Source organism: Piliocolobus tephrosceles, chromosome 19 (assembly GCF_002776525.5).
Source record: "Piliocolobus tephrosceles isolate RC106 chromosome 19, ASM277652v3, whole genome shotgun sequence".
NCBI lineage: Eukaryota > Metazoa > Chordata > Mammalia > Primates > Cercopithecidae > Piliocolobus > Piliocolobus tephrosceles.
This window is the reverse complement of record NC_045452.1, coordinates 22,348,082-22,369,255: the sequence shown is the minus strand read 5'-3', so window position 1 is coordinate 22,369,255 and position 21,174 is coordinate 22,348,082. Positions and strand designations below refer to the sequence as shown.

The 21,174-nt window shown below is 40.6% G+C and overlaps 1 protein-coding gene and 1 pseudogene across 3 annotated transcripts in view; one reads left to right on the top strand and one right to left on the bottom strand.

Moving 5' to 3' along the window:
* The window catches only part of MRTFA (myocardin related transcription factor A), a 222,449-nt gene that overhangs the window by 64,145 nt on the left and 137,130 nt on the right, over positions 1 to 21,174 (top strand). For all 3 annotated transcript variants that reach the window (XM_023221912.2, XM_023221913.1, XM_031934611.1), the window contains one exon: positions 20,592 to 20,853. The gene's annotated coding sequence lies outside the window, so the exon portion shown is untranslated. The remainder of the gene's footprint in view (positions 1 to 20,591; positions 20,854 to 21,174) is intronic.
* LOC111548979 lies at positions 6,152 to 6,726 on the bottom strand (annotated as a pseudogene).

Here is a 21,174-nt window from a genome sequence, read left to right as displayed (position 1 = left end):
GTGGCGGGCGCCTGTAGTCTCAGCTACTCGGGAGGCTGAGGCAGGAGAATGGTGTAAACCCGGGAGGCAGAGCTTGCAGTGAGCTGAGATCCGGCCACTGCACTCCAGCCTGGGCGACAGAGCGAGACTCCGTCTCAAAAAAAAAAAAAGAAAAAAAAAAAAGAAAAATTAGCTGAGTGTGGTAGCGCGCATCTGTAATCCCAGCTACTTGGGAGGCTGAGGCAGGAGTATCGCTTGAACCCAGGGGGTAGGGGTTGTAGTGAGCCGAGATCGTTCCACTTACTCCAGCCTGGGAAACAGAACAAGACTCCATCTCAAAAAAACAAAGAAACAAACAAACAAAAAAAATCTGTACATGTTGCCAAGATGCTATGTAAGAATGCTACAAAAATATCAGTTGAGTATATTTAAATTAGAAAAAAATGCTTAGTGTTTGTTGAGCTCTTACTGTCTTAGCATTGTTAGTGCTTCTTAGGTAGTATGTCAGTCAGTCCTCACAGTTAACTCGTGAGAGTTGTTATACTCATTGGGATAAATACTAGGTTGGTGCAAAAGTAATCGCAGTTTTGCTATTGAAAGTAAAAAAACCACAGTTACTTTTGCATCAACCTAATAACCTATGGTCATACACCCTGGTAGTAAGTGATGATGTTGGCTTGTAAAATCAGATGCTTTGACTAAAATAATGGTGGTGTTCTTCACCATATTGGCTGAAGAAGAGTCACCATGGATTGTTTATATCTCCTGAATTTCAAATAGTTGAGCTATAGAGATAACGCAGGTTGTGAAAGCTTTTTGATTCAAAGATGTGGAACATTGTGTCATTTAACATACCATTTCACTTTGTACTACTACTCACCTGGAAAGCAAATAAGTTTTTAAATATTTGACTCATTTTATAAAAGATCCTTTTCTAATTTTAAATTTAATCTGACTATAATATTTTTCTGAGAAACACCTGAGCATATCTCAATATTTTATATCTAAATCTAGCATTTATATTTTATCTTAGAACTTTGACTTATATAGATCTCCGTGAGGTACTAATTAAATTCTACGCATCTTCTGTGTGCAAGGGACTGAACGAGCTGGTTGAGAACAAAACAGGGAAAGGAGTTAACATTTATTGAACAGCTGTTAAATTTCAGATAGTCTTAGGTTACTTTAGATCTTCATCTCATTTAGTCCATATAGTAACTTTGTTAGTAGGTACGATCCTCATTTTATACTACAGGAAGCTTAGGCATGGAGGAGTTAAGCTCTCATCACCTAAATGGCAGTTCTGGAATTTGAACCTAAGCCCATGCTACTTTTCTAACACACAATACTGCCTCATGTGTAAATAAATTGGGTTCCTGTTTCTAGTTTATAGTCTGGTCCAGGAGTTCACAAAGTGGAGTCTGCAGATGGACTGCTGGTGGTCCCTGATTCACTTTTGGTTGTCACAAGTTCACAACTATAGTTGTTCATCAGTTTTCATGGAGGATTGGTGCCAGGGACCCCGCTCTGGATACCAAAATCCATGGATGCTGAAGTCCCTTATATAAAAAGGTGTAGTATTTGCATATAACTTACACACATCCTCCCATATACTTCAAATCATCTCCAGATTACTTATAATAACTAATATAGGCCAGGTGTGTTGGCTCATGTCTGTAATCCCAGCACTTTGGGAGGCTGAGGTGGGTGGATCTCTTGAGGCCAGGTGTTGGAGACCAGCCTGGACAACATAGTGAAATCCCATCTCTACCAAAAAGTACAAAAATTAGCCGGCGTGGTGGGGCATGCCTGTACTCCCAGCTACTCAGGAGACTGAGACACGAGAATCGCTTGAAACCGGGAGGTGGAGGTTGCAGTGAACCGAGATCACACCACTGCACTCCAGCCTCTGTGACAGAGCAAGACTCCATCTCAAAAAAAAAAAAAAGAAAAGAAAATAATAACAGTAACTAATACAGTGTAATGCTGTAGTTGTTATACTGTATTGTTTGGGGAATAATGGTAAGAAAAAAAGTCTGTAAATGTTCAGTATAGATGCAGCCATTCACTTTTTTCATGAATATTTTCAATCCGTGGTTGGTTGAATACACAGAAGCAGAACCAATGGATACAGAGGGCTAACTGTGTTTTTATGATAATGCTAAAATGTTATTACTTTTTTCACTGATGATGCAAAAGCAATGATGGGTAAGACTGCTGGCACCTTAGCACCAGACTGTATCATGGTCATTGTTTGTTTGTTTTTACCACCATGCAGTCACAGGAAAAGAAAAAGAATAGTTTCACTTACGGATGTCCTTGATGCGGAGACCTGGCATAGTGGCTTATCCCTGTAATCCCAGGATTTTGGGAGGCCAAGGCAGGAGGATCGTTTGAGCCCATGAATTCGAGACCAGCCTGGGCAACATAGTGAGACTCCCATCTCTATTAAAAAAAACAACAAAACCTTGATGCAGTAGTAAAAATATTATTATTTTTAAATAAAATAGAGATGGAGTCTTCGTATGTTGCCCAGGATGATCTCAAACTCCTGACTTCAAGTGATCCTCCAACCTCAGCCTCCCAAAGTTTGGGATTACAGGCATGAGCCATCACACCCAGCCAAAATATTTATTACATCTGGATCTTCTACTGATTATCTTTTTTTTTTTTTTTTTTTTTAAAGACACAGGGCTTCTGTTACCCAGTCTGGTCTTGAATTCCTGGGCTCAAGTGATTCTCCTGCCTTGGCCTCCCAAAGTGCTGGGATTACAGGCATGGGATTCTATACCTGGCTCTTGTTTTTAAAAATTGAGATATAAATCACATATTATAAAATTCACCTTTCAGAAGTACATAATTCAGCCAGGTGCGGTCGTTCATGCCTGTAATCCCAGCACTTTGGGAGGTTAAGGCAGACAGATCACTCAAGGTCAGGAGTTTGAGACCAGCCTGGCCAACATGGTAAAACCCTGTCTCTACTAAAAATACAAAAATTAGCCAGGTGTGGTGGCACGCATCTGTAGTACCAGCTACTTGGGAGGCTGAGGCAGGAGAATCACTTGAACCCGGGAGGCAGAGGTTGCAGTGAACTGAGATCACGCCACTGCACTCCAGCCTGGGTGACAGAGCAAGACTCAGTCTCAAAAAGCAAAACAAAACAAAACAAAAACCAAAAATACAATTCAGTGATTTCCAATATTTTCACAAGATTGTGCAACTGCTACCACTGTCCAATTCCAGAACATTTTCATCATCCCAAAAAGAAACCTTGTAGTCCTTCCCTCTCCCTTTTCTCTCTCTCCCTAACACCAGGTAACCACTAATCTACTTTCTATCTCTGTGGATTTACCTATTCTGGACATTTCATATAAATTGGATAATACAATATGTGGTCTTTTGTGTCTAGCTTCTTTCAGTTAGCATAGTGCCTTCAGGGCATATCCATGTTATAGTAAGTTGATATGGTTTGGCTGTGTCCCCACCCAAGTCTCATCTTGAATTGTAACTCCTACAATTCCCACGTGTTGTGGGAGAAACCCGGTGGGAGGTGATTGAATTACAGGGGCAGTGGGTCTTTCCTGCGCTATTCTCGTGGTAATGAATCAGTCTCACGAGATCTGATGGTTTTAGAAATGGGAGTTTCCCTGCACAAGCTCTCTCTTAGCCTGCTGCCATCCATGTAAGACGCGACTTGCTTCTCCTTGCCTTCTGCTGTGATTGTGAGGTCTCCCCAGCCATGTGGAACTGTAAGTCCATTAAACCTCTTTTCTTCCCAGTCTCAGGTATGTCTTTTTATCAGCAGCATGAAAACGGAGTAATACACAAGTGTAACTACTCATTTCCTTTTTTTAAAAAAACAGCTTTATTGAGATAAAATTCACAGACTACACAGTTATTCCATATGGATGTTTTTTTTTTTTTTTTAAAGAGGTAGGGTCTCACTGTGTTGCCCAGGCTGGATTACTGTATTCTTCATAGGAATGATTATAGCACACTGTGGCCTTGAACTCCCAAGCTCTCTTGATTCACAGACCTCAACCTTTCAAGTACCTGGGACTACAGATGTGCACCTCTGCACCTGGCAAAGTGTACAATTTGATGATTTTTAGTATATTCACAGATACATACAACCATTGCCACAGTTTATTTTAAAACATTTTTATCACCTCAGAGAGAACCTGCACCATTTGACTTTTACCCTGCTATCTCCTTGTTCCCCCTGAACCAAAGAATTACTAATCTACTTTATTTTTCTGTATGTGTCCTAATTCTAGACTTTATATGAATGGAATCATATAATATGTGAGCTCCAGTTTCTCCACATCTTCGCCAACACTTGTTATAATCTGACTTTTTGTTTTTACCAGTCCTACTGGGTATGAAGTGCTATGTCACTGTGTTCTTTTTTTTTTTATCCGTTATGTCCTAATGACTAGTGATGTTGAGCATCTTTTGATGTGCTTATTGTCCTTTTTTTTTTTTTTTTTTTTGACAGAGTCTTGCTCTGTCGCCCAGGCTGGAGTGCAGTGGTGTGATCTCGGCTCACTGCAAGCTCCACCTCCAGGGTTCATGCTATTTTTCTGCTTCAGCCTCCTGAGTAGCTGGGACTACAGAGGCCCACCACCACGCCTGGCTAATTTTTTTTTTTTGTATTGTTAGTAGAGATGGGGTTTCACCATGTTAGCCAGGATGGTCTCGATCTCCTGACCTTGTGATCCACTCGCCTAGGCCTCCCAAAGTGCTGGCATTATATTGCCCATTTTTATACTGTCTTTGGAGAAATGTATATTCAAATCCATTGTCCATTTTAAAATTGGGTTGCCTTTTTGTGGTTGAATTGTAAGAGTTCTTTCTTTATATATTCTGGATATTAATCACTTATCAGTTAATATGATTTGTAAATACTTTTTTCCGTCTATGGGTTTTCTTTTTCACCTCTTGATATTATCCTTTGATGCACAAAACTTTAAAATTTTGACAGAAATACCAGGACTCTTGTTTATCTGGCTTTTTCCTTTGGTTGCATGTGCTTTGTTTTATTTAGGAAGCTATTGCCTAATTGAAGGTTGTGAAGATTATACCTGTATTTCTTGTAAGAGTTTTACATTGTCATCTTTTACGTTTAGATTGTTGATCCATTCTGAGATAATGTTTGTATATGGGTGTGAGGTAGGGAGTCTATCTTCATTCTTTTCTTTTCTTTGAGAGAGGGTCTCCTGTCGCCCAGACTGTACAGTGGCACAATCAAGACTTACTGCAACCTCAACCTTCCTGGGCTCAGGTGATCCTCCTGCCTCAGCCTCCTGAGTAGCTGGGACTACAGGCACACACCACCATGCTCAGCTAATTTCTTTCTTTCTTTTTTTTTTTTTTTTTTGTAGAGACGGGAATTCACTATGTTTCCCAGGCTGGTTTCAAACTCCTGGGCTCAAGCAGTTCACCCATGTCGGCCTCCCAGAATGCTAGGATTACAGATTTGAGCCACTACTCCCGGCTCTGTGTTCTTTATTAGGATTATGTTCCATGATTTATGACCAAAAAAAGTAAAATAACACTGGCTTTAAAAATGATATAAGCCTATTTGTTTGTCTTGTATAAAGAAGTCCAGAAATAGCCTAGGAGTGGTGTGGTGCCCTGCAATATCAGAGAACTAGTGTTTTTCTGTATTTATTGCCTTGCTATTGTCAACATGTGGCCTCTTCCTCATAGTCTTAAGTTTGCTGCTTGTACTCCAACCATCTCATATACATTTCCAGCCAGGAGGAGGGAGAAGTGCCTAAAGAATAATGTACTCAATTCTTACAATTTCTAGGCCATTTCCTAGAAATCACGCCTAATACTTTTATTCATGTCCTTTGTCTTAAACTAGTCACAAGACCCCCACCTAGCTGCAAGGGAGGCTGGAAAACATAGTCTTCCCTCTGATACGCATTTAGCTAAAATTTACGTATTCTTTCACTGGGTAGAAGGAATGAGAGAGGATATTGGGCAACAACCTCCCAGGCCTGTCACTAAGTGAGGTTCTTTTACTCCCTGCTGCTGCCCCTCTCACTTTTCCAGTGAATTTTTATTATTAAGACTTGATTCAGGGTCCCAGGGTAGGGATTACCATGTACCCAGGTTCTTCTTTACCATCCTGGGAGAAGGAGAGAGGTGGGGTGGAGCTAGTTCAGATCTTCCCAAGAAATGTGCCTTCTGCCCATGGTCATCCCAGGCTGAGACCCAGGATATAGAGCAGAGAGACTTGTACACATGCTGGTACCATTCACAAACAGAGACATCACTCCCTTGTTTGTATGTATGTATATATGTATGAATGATGGAGTCTTGCCCTGTCACCCAGGCTGGACTTGCAGTGGTGCGATCTCAGCTCACAGCAACCTCCGTCTCCCAGTTTCAAGTGCTTCAGTCTCCCGAGTAGCTGAGATTACAGGCAGCTGCCATCGTGCCCGACTAATTTTTGTATTTTTAGTAGAGACAGGATTTCATCATGTTGGCCAGGGTGGTCTCAAACTCCTGACCTTAAGTAATCCGCCTGCTTCGGCCTCCCAAAGTACTGGGATTACAGTCATGAGCCACTGCACCCGGCCATACATTATCCCCTTTAGCAGTTGTTGCCTTCTTGAAGGGGTGGAATTCCAGGTATTTCTCCCAGCCATTCCTGGTCTGGTTCTGGTTGGGGAAGCTGCTGTCAAAAGGGGCAGTCCTGTAGTTCTTGATTTTGGTCTTGATGTCTTCTGCCATGGTGCAGTTCTCAGCTCAGTGGCTACTCTCTGCTGTCTTCTTTTTTCAGAGACAGGGTCTCAGGCTGGAGAGTTAGTGGCATGATCATAGCTCATTGCAGCCTCAAACCCCGGAGCTCACATGATCCTCCTGCCTCAGTGTCCCTGGTGGGACTACTGGTGTACCATTGCACCCACCTTATTTTCTGCTTCTTATTGGTAGTCTGATATTTTAAAAGGCTCATAATTCTCTTCCTATTATATTCTTTTTTCCATGTTACATGCGACGTCTGAGTTACTACATTCAGGTGATAATGTAATCCATTATTACCTTTTAATATGGATCACTGGTATTCTTCCTTTCTCCTTGATTAATTTAGAACCTTTCTATTTTAAATAGGCTACCCATAAGGTATTTGAAGATTTTCATGCTGGTGTGCATTTACCTTTTCTTTTTTGCTATCCACATCTTGCTTGCTGCCTACATTAGATGCTTTCAAAATGTACAGCACTGACTGCTGACTAGTGCTGCTGTGTTTCTTAGCGCTTTATAAATTTACAATAATTGCCCTTAGGTGTAGTTGTAATGTGTCAACTCCTGTAGTGATGTAGAAAACACTTTAGTTGTATTATTTACTTTGTTTGGAAAATGGATGTGTTTGCCTGTACTCTGTCTTCCTTCGTTGTTTTAAAGTTTTAAAGATAATTGTGCTGAGCTTAAAATGGTGTTAAAATATCTGTTGTATTTTATTCCATCAAAAATTCTCAGCACCTTTTACAGAATATTAATTGGTTAAGAGCAATACTGTTTGAAGCAAGAGGCTGTGAAAGGAAGAATAATGAGCCATGACTGAAGAGCTGTTTTTATTTAAATTGTCAGGGTTCATTGTATTTCCAGAGGTTCTGCCCTGATCAAAGTCTTTAATAACCACAGTAAGTGAAAATGCATTTTTTTTTTTTTTTTTTTTTGAGGCGGAGTCTCGCTCTGTCGCCTGGACTGGAGTGCAGTGGCCGGATCTCAGCTCACTGCAAGCTCTGCCTCCCAGGTTTGCACCATTCTCCTGCCTCAGCCTCCCGAGTAGCTGGGACTACAGGCACCCGCCACCTCGCCCGGCTAGTTTTTTTTGTATTTTTAGTAGAGACGGGGTTTCACTGTGTTAGCCAGGATGGTCTCGATCTCCTGACCTCGTGATCCGCCCATCTCGGCCTCCCAAAGTGCTGGGATTACAGGCTTGAGCCACCGCGCCCGGCGTGAAAATGCATTTTTAACACAAACTCTATACCATGTTCCATGAAGGTAACTTGAAGAGCCATTGCTTTTGTATGGTAACTGATCTTACCAGAGTAGATTAGTTTAATTAATAAGCTAGTTTTTATAATTAAAGTGTAATTGGAAGAATAATTCATGAACATGCTGTTGATGGCCTGTTTTCACTGGTGCTGCAGTGCTGTCATCAGTGTGTGCATTGTCTTGAGAGTTCCTCATTGTGGCTCTGGTAGCTGCTTAGAAGCTTTAGGCTTGACCTCTTCTTGACCCACAGGCACACTTCAACCTTGAATATACACTTTCCTCTGAGTGTGTGTTGTTGTATTTGGATACTGTTACTGTGACAGGTTCTTTTTTTATGGCTAGATATTTTGCAGTATTTTAAAAATATTTGCTCAAGAATTTAGGAAAATATTCATGGTTCCTTTTATAAAGTAGGAGCATATTCTTGATCTATCCAGAGAGGATGTCATTGAGAAACCTAAGGATATGAGGCTTCTGGCACTGGAAAATAGGGCTTTTCTTCAAATGCCCCATTGTCATGTGAAAACAAAGCACAATACTATAAATGTCTTCCTTTCCCCCAAACTACTGCCTGTCTTTATGCTAGGTGAGATTTGTCTCAACAAGTTTTTCATTCCAAAGTTAATATTTTCAAAAATAGTCTTTTTTATATGATTCATACCTGAACAGAATTATTATTGTAGATTTTCTGTGTGGCAGATTTTCTTACTGTGGCAGGTTTTCTGTGGCCTGGCAACATTTCAGGTTGCCTAGGCTGATTGCTGCATGGAGTTTTGGTGTAAGAGTAGAATTGACTGAAGAATTCCTAACTTGAAAATTGTGTCATAACAGATTACATAATTTTGTAGGTGAATACACAAAATATGTGCAGTTAATCATATTTAAATTTATCCAGGTCTCTTATACATAGCATGTGGACTTTTAAATATCCATCACTCAGCCTCTTAGAGAAGAACTCTCTAGAAGACAAATAGAATTCCACCTTTAAAAATTGGAACACGTTTGAACACCATAGAAAAAGGATTGAGAATCATAAGGAAAGCATACCTGTAGTGTTTGTGGGCATGAGTAAAGTTCAAGGAATGTAATGAAGTCATCTTGTCAAAATAGTGCTTTAATTTTCAAGCAGCCTTTTTGGAGGTGGGGGAGGAGTTTAAGGCAAATTGTCAAATTTCTGTTAAATGTTTGCAAGAAAATATTACCTTGTAGTTAATCTCTCTACTTTTCCGAGTACCTTCTTATAAGACCCTTTATGGTAATAGGACAGATAACAATAACAAATGTTTATTCAGAGTGACTTACTCAAGGTCGCATCACCAAACTCAGTGATACATTGAGACACAGGTCAAAACAACATTATTACATTTTTATTAGGGGGCCAGGCAGAATGGTAAATTATACCAAACTGAGAGTCAGGTGGCAGGCTAAGGTGAACAGCTCCCTTATCATTCTTTCTCTACACACCTGTCAAAATGATTATTTATTTATTTTTTGAGACGAAGTCTTGCTCTGTTGCCCCAGCTGGAGTGTAGTAGCGTGATCTCGGCTCACTGCAATCTCCGCCTCCTGGGTTCAAGTGATTCTCCTGCCTCAGCGTCCTTAGTAGCTGGGATTGCAGGCAGTCACCCCCACGCTTGGCTAACTGTATTTTTACTAGAGATGGGGTTTTACCATGTTGGCCAGGCTGGTCTCAAACTCCTGGCCTCAAGTGATCCACCAGCCTTGGCCTCCCAAAGTGCTTGGATTACAGGCATGAGCCACCATGCCCAGTCCTCAAAATGATTATTTAAAAAGATAGATCATATCTCTCCATTGTGTAAAACCTCCCAGTGGCATCCAGTTGTTTATAGAATATACTTATGTCCATTCCTCTTGGGCCATGCCAGCCATTTAGTTCCTTCAAGATGCCAAGCTCATTCCTGCCTCATGGCCTTTTAACTTGCATATGCTGTTTCCTCTGCATGACTGGCTGTTTCTTGTCAAGTTCAGGCAGAGTCATAGAGGCATGAATTCTGAAGCTTGACTGCCCAGGATCAAGTATTTAACCTCTCAGTGTCTCAGTTTCCTCAACTGTAAAAAATTATGGATGATATAGGTAAATATACATCTTAGTGTTGTGAAGATTGAATGCATACACATACAGTGCCTCATTTATAATAAGGGTTGGCTATACAAGTCTCATTCAGATATCACTTCCTCAATGAGACATTTTTTGGTCATTTAATCTAAATTAGCCCCCAGGCACGTAATGCTTATAGTTTTCTGAAAACTTTTTACTGTGTATTTATTTTCATTTTTATGTCTCTCCCACTTAATGTAGGCCCACGAAAGCGGAAATATTTTCTGTCTGTTGTACTCCCAGTACCTACAACAGTGCCTGATCACTATGCATTTGTTAAGTGAATTAATGAAAGTCAGGTCTACCCCAGAAGGTCTTATTTATTTATTTATTTTATTTTTTGAGGGATTATCGAGTCTCGATCTGTTGTCCAGACGGGAATGCAGTGGTGCAATCTCGGCTCATTGCAGTCTCTGCCTCCTGGGCCCGAGTGAAATTCTCACCTCATCCTCCCCCGAGTAACTGAGAGTACAGGTGTGCGCCACCACGCCCAGCTAATTTTTGTATTTTTAGTAGAGACGGGATTTCACTATATTGGCCAGGCTGGTCTTGAACTCCTGACTTAAGTGGTCCACCCGCCTTGGCCTCCCAAAGTGCTGGGATTACAGGCGTGCACCCCTGCACCCAGCCTACCCCAGGAGGTCTTCTTGAGTTCCATAAGACTGAAAGGCAATTTATGTTGTTCAGTTAAGGGAAGATGTTCACATGTGTACCTAACACACATGGTAGGGGCTTGTGGGGAATGGTATAGAGAAGTAGTCAATAAAAAGGGGTTGAGCCATGGTATAAAATACATATTTTACTTTTTTTCTGTTTTCTTTTTTAAAATTTCTGTTTTTTTCTGTTTTCTTTTTTAAAATTTCTGTTTTTTTCTGTTCATGTCCCTATACATAAGCCCATGAGCTTACTTGTGTCTTTAAATTTGAGGACAGCTGATTGCCCCTCAGCATTATAAAGTTAGAGCTTTTGCCAGGCGGGGTGGCTCACACCTGTAATCCTAGCACTTTGGGAGGCCGAGGTGGGTGGATTGCCTGAACTCAGGAGTTTGAGACCAGCCTGGGCAATGTGGTGAAATCTCGTGTCTACTAAAATAAAAAAAATTAGCTGGATGTGGCAGCATGCGCCTGTAGTCTCACCTGCTTGGAAGGCTGAGGCAGGAGAATTGCTTGAACCCGGGAGGCGGAGGTTGCAGTGAGCCGAGATTGTGGCACTGCACTCAAGCCTGGGTGACAGTGCAAGGCTCCATCTCGAAAAAATAAAATAAATAAATAAATAAATAAATAAAGTTACAGCATTATTGAGCTTCTTCTAAAATAGTTTAAGTAGAAAGTGCTGATATGCGATTACTCAGTGGTATTTGACGATTTTAGAAGTCACAGTGATGGTCCAAGATCCAGAGTAGGTGATCTGAGACTAGGAATTTATGAATTATCAACTAAGTCAGGTTTGAAAGCAGTATTATTATTTCTTTATATCTGTAACTCAACCTCTTTCCTCTTTCTCAAACTCTTCCTACTTTTTTTCTGTCATTCTCTTCCTATTCTTGTAATCTTTGTCATTTCTCTTTCTGTCTTCGTTCCCATGTTTTCCTTCTTGTGTACCTAATGGAAACCCAAATGACATTGCCGTTATTGTTCTTTGGTCCCTCGACCCAGCATGCAAAATCAAATTTATTACCTCCACAGATAAAATTCCTCCTCTTTTCCGTATTTCTATTAGCAGAATACTGTTGTCATGACCGCTCTGGCTTACAACCTTCAGTAATTTTTGACATCTGTCTCTCTTCCATCCCTAACAATCAAACAGAAACACATTCTATCTATATAAATCCTGTCCTTATTCATTCAGTATTAACTCGACAAAGATTTGAGTTCCTCTTCTGTGCCAGGTACATTGTATGGTCGTACCCTTCTTTCTATTTAACTACCCCAATTCAGGATATCAACACATTATACTTTGCCTAATGAAGTAGCTTTGTAACCTCCCCCTGCAACCTCATATTTCTTTTTTCCAATGCAGTCTAACTCAACCGCCATATTAATTTCCTTGTACTGGAACCACGTGATTTCTCCACTGCTATATTAATTTCCTTGTACTTGAACCATGTGATTGGCCAAACCATATTGCCCTTTTAGAACATACTTCACACTTTCTCACATCTATGACTTTGTTCATGCAGTTATGTCTCCTGGAAGAATATAAGCTCCCTGAGGGCAAGAACTTTGTTTTATTTACTGTAATTCTCAATACCCAGACAGCACCTGGCATGTCGTGGGTATTGCATATTTGTTAACCAGGTTGGTTTTGAACTACTGGGCTCAGGGGATCCTCCCCGCTTGGCTTCCCAAAGCGCTGGAATTACAGGTGTGAGCTACCACACCTGGCCCACTCTGGAAGCTTTTTCTGATCTTCCATGCATTTATACCTGTGACGGAACCCTCTTTCCTTTTTTTTTCTGTACCTGTGCCGACTTTGTATATATGATGTGTTTGCTGTAAGGTTAATATACATAGTAAATTAGCAAATATTTATAAAGTTATTTTAAAATTTCAAGCATTGTGTCTGGGTACTTGAGACAAAAAACCGGTAGAATGGAGTTTCTTTCAAAGAATTTACCATCTACTGGGACATCAATCCATGGTAATGGTAAAAGTAAACAGTGATAAAAGCAATCTTGGGATGTTGTGGAAGCCTAGCCCATTGGAAGGGGATGGATAATAGAAGGAGGTAGGGTGGAGAAGAAGAGGCAATTCTTGGCAGTCACAGTAAAGAGCCGCGTAACGGGTACCAGTGATTAGAGTGTGAATAAAGGGGAATGGTGAGAAATGAAGCAAGTAGTGAAGGGGCCCTTACTGTTTTAATTGAAGAGGCAGTGTTATATTGTTACTGTTAACTTTTTTGTTAGGGGATGAGGAAATAGTCGAATGACTGATTCCCGGTAGAACCATCAAGAGGAGCTGAAGTGAGCAAAGGCCAAATAATTTATGGACTGGCCATAAATTATTTTTTGCCTTTGGCTATTTGTCACCATTGGCTGTTACCAAAGGGTATTTATCACCTTGGCTACCCAATTCTTTCAGAATGCTGTAGATACCTAGAAGTCTACCCTGCATCTTACTACTTTTAGACGACCATTTAAAATTCTTAAGTTTTTTCTATTATTCACTCCCATGTTTCCCTCCCTCCCTTCCCCACTCCCCCTTCCCCCTTCCCCCATCCCCTCCTTCCCCTTCTTCCCCCGTCCCTCCTTCCCCCCTTCCCCTCCTTCCCTTCCTTCCCCCTCTTCCCCCCTTCCCTTCCTTCCCTTCCCCCCTTCCCTTCCTTCCCCTCCTTCCCCTCCCCTCCCCCTCCCCCTTCCCTTCCCTTTTTCTTTCCCTTTCTTTTCTTTTCTTTCTTTCTTTTCTGCTGTTGAGAAGTCTGATGCCATTTATTACATATCACAATTTTGTGGGTGAGAATTTTGGACAGGGCTTAGCTTAGGGATTCTTCTGCCTGCTCCATATGGTGTTAACCTGGATCCATATAGTGTTAGGTGTCATCTCTTAGTTTCAGCAGGTGACTAGGCTTCATCTTCTATACAGTAACTTTTTTTTTTTTTTTTTTTTGAGATATAGTTTCACTCTGTCATCCAGGCTGTAGTGCAGTGGCACAGTCTTGACTCACTGCAACCTCTACCTCCTGGATTCGTGCAGTCCTCCTGCCTCAGCCTCCCGAGTAGCTGGGACTGCAGGCATGCATCACCATGCCTGACTGTTTTCCTCATCTTCTACTGTAGGACGTACACCCCTACATCCTGCTTAGACAGTAAGAGTTTTCAAGATTAGGTTTACTACACTGAAAATAAATCAGTGAGAATTAAAGTAAAAATATGTCCAGCTAAAGAAAGTTCATTAATTGGTTGAAAACAATTTTTATACCAATTATTTAAAAAATTTTTTCAGAAGAACCATACCATTTGATTGCATGGAACCACCTTTTTGTCATGGGTCATGATAAAGTGCTTACGTTTTAGAGTTGTCAGTAGCTGTCTACGTTCTTCCATTCTTCTAACGCATTTCATGCTGCAGCTTCTAGGTACATATGTTGTTCTGTACAGGCAGAAGGCATGCAGCCCTAAAGCAAGTAGGGCGGAGAAAAGATGAGGCATAATCAGGCCAGCAAAAGAAGGAAACAGATGGGTTGTGGGAGATGACCCTGCTCCCATGTTGTTTTTGTTCTGGCTGCTATTGATCATATGTGAATCAGCAGCCCAGAAACTGGAGTTACTGATCCTTTGATAAAAAAGAAGGTTTGATCTTAGACTCAATAGAGTTATAAATTACAACTCTAAAAACTGATGCAAGTTTTACAGTAAATAAAATTATAGGAGTATTCAGGAATTGTTAAAGGGGACTTAATTATGATGGCCATACCTCAACATTTTTGGGTCTTGTCTCTAGATTATCATAGTTTATGAGATTTTATCCTGTGGGCTCTTTCAAAATGAATAGAGAGTAGTGTGTTTGTTAGAGAAATAAATCCAGTGTGTATATTTTATGCCAAATTAGTCTTTTGTCAGTGCTTATATATGACTTCTGGTCTATTTCCTAATCTCAAGGTTAAGGAAACCTTGCTATGATGTCTCTCTCAGTCTTCCCATCGTTCTGTGGAAGAATCTTATTTTTTTAAAAACATTAGGAGAATGTTATCAAACATGTACAAGTACAGAGATAATAGCATAATGAATTTCTTTTTTTTTTTTTGGAGACGGAGTCTCACTCTGTTGCCCAAGCTGGAGTGCAGTGGCCAGATCTCAGCTCACTGCAAGCTCTGCCTCCCGGGTTCACGCCATTCTCCTGCCTCAGCCCCCCGAGTAGCTGGGACTACAGGCGCCCGCCACCTCGCCCGGCTAGTTTTTTTAAATGTATTTTTTAGTAGAGACGGGGTTTCACCGTGTTAGCCAGGATGGTCTCGATCTCCTGACCTTGTGATCCGCCCATCTCGGCCTTCCAAAGTGCTGGGATTACAGGCTTGAGCCACCGCGCCCGGCCTAGCGTAATGAATTTCTAAATACCTAATAACCAGCTTCAACATTATCAACATTCTGCCCCTCTTGTTTTATGTATTCTTCCCCACTCACTGCCTCATGACCCTGATGGAAGGATTTTATTGTTATATAGTATAGTTTAATATTGATATTTTAAAGGTTATATCCTGAAACTTTTGAAATCCCTAAATTAACAAATAACACTATATAATTTATCCAATAAAAATATTTGGTAAAGTGTGTGTGCGTATGTATGTGTGTAGATATATGTGTAAATTTTAAGTGATCTCTTTAAGCCCTTAATAATTTTGTAAATATGGAACTTAATTACAGAACTATTCTGAATCGAACACTTGCTAAAGCAGTTTTTCAAATTGCTTATTTCTTTTGTTCTGGGTAGTGGTAGGCACAATCATGGGGTTCAGGTCTATAGAATTTGATATTCCTATTTTCTTTCTTTTCTTTTTGCATCATAATATAGTATCAAACAGTCCTTTCTTTAAACTATTAAAAATGTATGTGTTCTGTCGGGCAAGGTAGCTCATGCTTGTAATCCCAGTGTTTTGCGAGGCCAGTGTAGGGCAATCACTTGAGGCCGGGAATTCGAGACCAGCTTGGGCAACATAGTGAGATCCCATCTCTACAAAAATGTTAAAAAATAGTCAGGTGTGATGGCACACGCCTGTAGTCCTAGCTACCTGGGAGGATCACTTGAGCCCACGAGTTTAAGGCTGCAGTGAGCTATGATCATTCCATTGCACTCTAGGTTGGATGGCAGAGTAACATGTTGTATGAAAGAAAAAAAAGTATGTGTTCTAAGAAACATCTCCACTCCCCGCCCCGTCCTGGGTTGGATCTCGCTCTGTTGCCCAGGCTGGAGTGCAGTGGCATGACCACAGTTCACTGCATCCTCAACCTCCCTGGGGTTGAGGTGATCCTCTTACCTCAGCCTTGGGAGTAGCTGAGACTGCAGACTCACACTACCATGCCCCACTAATTTTCGTGTGTTTTGTAGAGACGGGGTTTTGCCATGTTGCCCAGGATTGTCTTGAACTCCTGGCTCTAGTGATCTGCCTACCTTGGCCTCCCAAACTGCTGGGGATTACAGGTGTGAGCCATCGCTCCTGGGTGAAACATTATTTTTAAAACTTTCTGGCCGGGCGCGGTGGCTCACACCTGTAATCCCAGCACTTTGGGAGGCCGAGGTGGGTGGATCATGAGGTCAGGAGATCAAGACCATCCTGGCCAACATGGTGAAGCCCCGTCTCTACTAAAAATACAGAAAAAAAAATTAACTGGGTGTGGTTGCGGGTGCCTGTAGTCCCAGCTACTTGGGAAGCTGAGGCAGGAGAATGGTGTGAACCTGGGAGGTGGAGGTTGCAGCGAGCCGCGATAGTGCCACTGCGCTCCAGCCTGGGCGACAGAGTGAAACTCCGTCTCAAAAAAAAAAAGAAAAAAAAAAAAAAAAACCACAAACTTTCTTGGCTGAGTACGGTGGCTCACGCTTGTAATCCTAGCACTTTGGGAGGCTGGGGCGGGTGATCACCTGAGGTCAGGAGTTTGAGACCAGCCTGGGCAACATAGCAAAACCTCGTATCTCCCCAACCCCTTGCAAGAAAAATAAAAAAAAAGTTGGGCATGCTGGTGTGTCTGTAGTCCTAGCTACTTGTGGGGCTGATGTGGGAGGATCACTTGAGCCCAGGAATTAAAGGTTGCAATGAGCTGTGGTCATGCCACTGCACCCTAGTCTGGGCAACAGAGCGAGACCCTGTCCCTTAAAAAAAAAAAAAAAAAAAAAAAAAACAAGGAAAAGGAAAAGGCTGGACTCAGTGAGCTCTCACGCCTAGCACTTTGTGAGTCCAAGGCAGGTGGCTCACTTGAGTCCAGGAGTTTAAAACCAGCCTAGGCAACATGGCAAAACCCCATCTCTACTAAAAATACAAAAATTAGCCGGGTCTGGTGGCGCACGCCTATATTCCCAGTTACTCGGGAGACTGAGGCAGGAGGATTGCTTGAGGCCGGGAGGTGGAGGTTGCAGTGAGCCGAGAACTCACCACTGCACTCCAGCCTGGGTCGATGGGAGTGAAACCTTGTCTCAAAATAAATAAATAAATAAAACAATTAAATATGTGGTTTTATTCTTTCAAGCTCAGTAATGTAAGTTTACTTAGTGAATTTTTTTTTTTGCCAAGACATCTAAAAATAATTGTGATAAAAAACATATGTAACATTAAATTCACCTTTCCTCCTGCCTTGGAGCTCTTAGACAATAAACTCACCTTTTACACTTTTTTTCCTTCTTTTTAAAATTTTTAAAAACTTAAAAAAAATTTTTTTTTAAAGAGACGGGGTCTTACTATGTTGCCCAGACTGATCTGGAACTCCTGGGCTCTAGCAATCCTCCTACCTCAGCCTCCCAGAGTGCTAGGATTATAGGAGTGAGCCACTGCGCCTGGCCACCTGGCACTCTTTTACATTACCGTGCCCCTGCCAAGTAGAATAAGATTTTACTTAATCTCACACCAAGTTATAGTATCACAAATATCAGTTAAGTCTGAAATAATGGGGTTTTGCTAAGTTAAGAACTTTTTACATGAAACCATGATTCTAGCGCATCTGTTTAGCTGTAGTATTTTAGTGGTATGAGACTTGATGTTTCCTGTCCTTGACTTCCTAACATTATTTTTAGTGTTTCTGTATGTTTCATGCAGTCTTCCTTGTGTCATCCAAATTTCCCCCAAGACATGTCTGTTGTGGTTTCCTAGATTGTCTTTATGTATCTTTCATTTGCTTCTCTCTCTGTTCAGTTAACAACTGTTAGAATTCTTGTTTTGTGTTAATACTTTTGCGTGGCCCGTCTACTGCATACAGAGTTGTTGCTGTTACAGTTGAATTTCTTATTTTTCTTATGAGAGGTATGAACTCTTACTGTCCGTAATTATTTAACAGTTGTTTATTGGAAACCTGTTACTCTATGTGAAACCATTTTTCCTAAGTCCTAGGGCTGAAGTTTTGATACCATTCTATTTTCCTTTAGAATAAGGAGGTTAGTTTTCAAGGGGTCCTTGAATGTCATAAAATTGAAGTCTTTTTTTTAGTCTGAAAGGCTGCTGTTAAAAGAAGCAAACATGCTGTTTCAGAGTCAATGACAAAGAATACTCAGCCAGATGGATTAATCCTGTATAACAGTTTTTTTTTTTCCCAGTACACACAGAGATGTGGTTCAAACCATAATAAATCATAGACAAGATGGAAAAGAACTCTTTGAAGTTTAGATTCTGAATTTTCTTAGTAGACGTTTGTTATTTTGTAATTTCTAACATTATTCAAACCCTAAAAGAAATCCTTTTCCCATTGTTTGCCCATAGTACCCTTGAGAATATTGAGTTCTTAATATTGAGTTCAAATTTTTTTTGAACTTGTCTTCCTTAAGTCTTCTTCCAGTCTTTTTTGGAGTAGAGAGTCCTTAATATCTTTTTCTTCATAATGTTATCTCCCTCATGTTAATTGCTCTTATCTGGACCTTTTCCAGTCCAGTTTATTTTCTGTGAGATGTATCAACCAGAACTACAGTCAGATTTGGGCACACTGTTGCTTTACTTGAAGTTAGATCATAATAGTCTGTTTAGTGTCTTTCTTCACTTCATGGCTGTTCAATATTTTGTTGGTTTCTTCAACTAAAGCAAGTTAAAGTCCTCATCAAAGTTTGCAAGGAATGCCCAGGGAATCTCACTTTATAGATCAGAAACTATAGTCTTTTTATTATAAAAGCCATGTAAGTATTTTAGAGAAAATTTGGAACCTTAAAATTTTTTCATTGTCCAATCAAACAGAACCCCTCTTTTGTGTCTTGGTATACTTCTTGAAATCTTTTCTCTTTGTGTAATATTTTAATATATATTATATATATATTATATATAAATATATTTAATATATATTTATATTGATATATATTATATATCAATATAAATATATATTAATTATAAATATATTTTGCCCATTATGTAAAATATTTATATATTATTATAATATAATTTATAATAATAAATTTAATATTATATATTTATATATAATATATATTATAAAATATATATTATATGTAGTTTTATATCTTATTTTTCTTAAATGTGGCTTTAGAATAAGCATTTCCCACATTAGAAATGCTTTATAAAAATTATTCTTATGGCTGGGCATGGTGGCTCACGCCTCTAATCCCAGCACTTTGGGAGGCTGAGGTGGGCAGATCTCGAGGTCAGGAGATTGAGACCATCCTGGTTAACATGGTGAAACCCCGTCTCTACTAAAAATACAAAATTTAGCTGGGTGTGGTAGTGGGCACCTGTAGTCCCAGCTGCTTGGGAGGCAGGAGAATGACGTGAACCCAGGAGGTGGAACTTGCAGTGAGCCGAGATCACGCCTCTGAACTCCAGCCTGGGCGACAGAGCAAGACTCCGCCTCAAAAAAACAGAAAGAAAAAAAGAAATTATTCTTACTAACTACCTAGGACTCAGTGAATGTAGATTTTTACATACATATATATATATATATAAATTTTTTTTTTAATGAGGTTTAATTGGTTCATGGTTTTGCAGGACTGTGCAAGGATGGTGCCATCAAGGAGCTTTTACTCATGGTAGAAGGTGAAGCAGGTGCAGGCATGTCACAGGGTGAGAGCAGGAACAAGAGAAAGAAGGAGGGCAGTGCACACACTTTTAAACAACTAGATGTTGCAAGAACTCACTCACCATCACGTGGACAGCACCAGTCCATGATGGATCTGCCCCCATGACTCAAATATCTCCCATCAGGCCCTACCTCTAACATTGGGGATTGCATTTCATAACCTTCATTGTCCATATCACTATCAGCATTTTGGTCAAAGGCATTCAACAAGTCTCTAGGAAGTTTCAAACTTTCCCACATTTTCCTGTCTTCTTCCGAGCCCTCTAAACTGTTCCAACCTCTGCCTGTTACCCAGTTTCAAAGTTGCTTCCACATTTTCGGGTATCCTTATAGCAGCATCCCACTCTATCAGTGCCAATTTACTATATTAGTCTGTTCTCACATTGCTATAAAGAACTGCCTGAGACTGGGTAGTTTATAAAGGAAAGAGGTTTAATTGATTCACAGTTCCACAGGGCTGGGGAGGCCTCAGGAAACTTACAATCATGGTGGAAGGAAAAGCAAACATGTCCTTCTTCACATGGTGGCAGGAAGGAGAAGTGCTGAGCAAAAGAGGAAAAGCCCTTTATAAAACCATCAGATCTTGTGAGAACTCATGAGAAGAGCATGGAGGTAACTGCCCCCATGATTCAGTTACCTGCCACCAAGTCCCTCCCATGACGTGGGAATTGTGGGAACTACAATTCAAGATGAGATTTGGGTAAGGAGACCACCAAACCATATTATCATGATACCGTGTAAACTTTCGATTTTTTCTTCCATTTCCAGATTGCCATCACGAAAGCCAAAGTGGATTTCTCCAGTGTGGTGTGCCTGCCCCCTTCCGTCATTGCTGTGAATGGACTGGACGGAGGAGGGGCCGGCGAAAATGATGATGAACCAGTGCTCGTGTCCCTATCTGCGGCACCCAGTCCCCAGAGCGAAGCTGTTGCCAATGAACTGCAGGAGCTCTCCTTGCAGCCCGAGCTGACGCTAGGCCTCCACCCTGGCAGGAATCCCAATTTGCCTCCACTTAGTGAGCGGAAGAATGGTGAGTAGATACAGAATTATTGCATTCCCTGATTTGTACCAGGATCTTCATGTTTATAATGTTATAGATCCTTACTTTATTTCATGTTCCTTGAAAGTTTCTTATAATCTTAACATTTCTTGTAAAATAGATAGCTATAAGTTAAAGTGATCATTTTAAGTCCAACATTTCCTACCTGGATTATTAGAATTTATTTCTAATTTCTCTGCTTCCCTCACCCCATTCCTTCCATAAATTCATTAATTTAGCATATGTATTCATTAATATCAACGTATTATAAACTATGCTAAGATTAGGGATTAAATGGTAAACAAGCCTCTG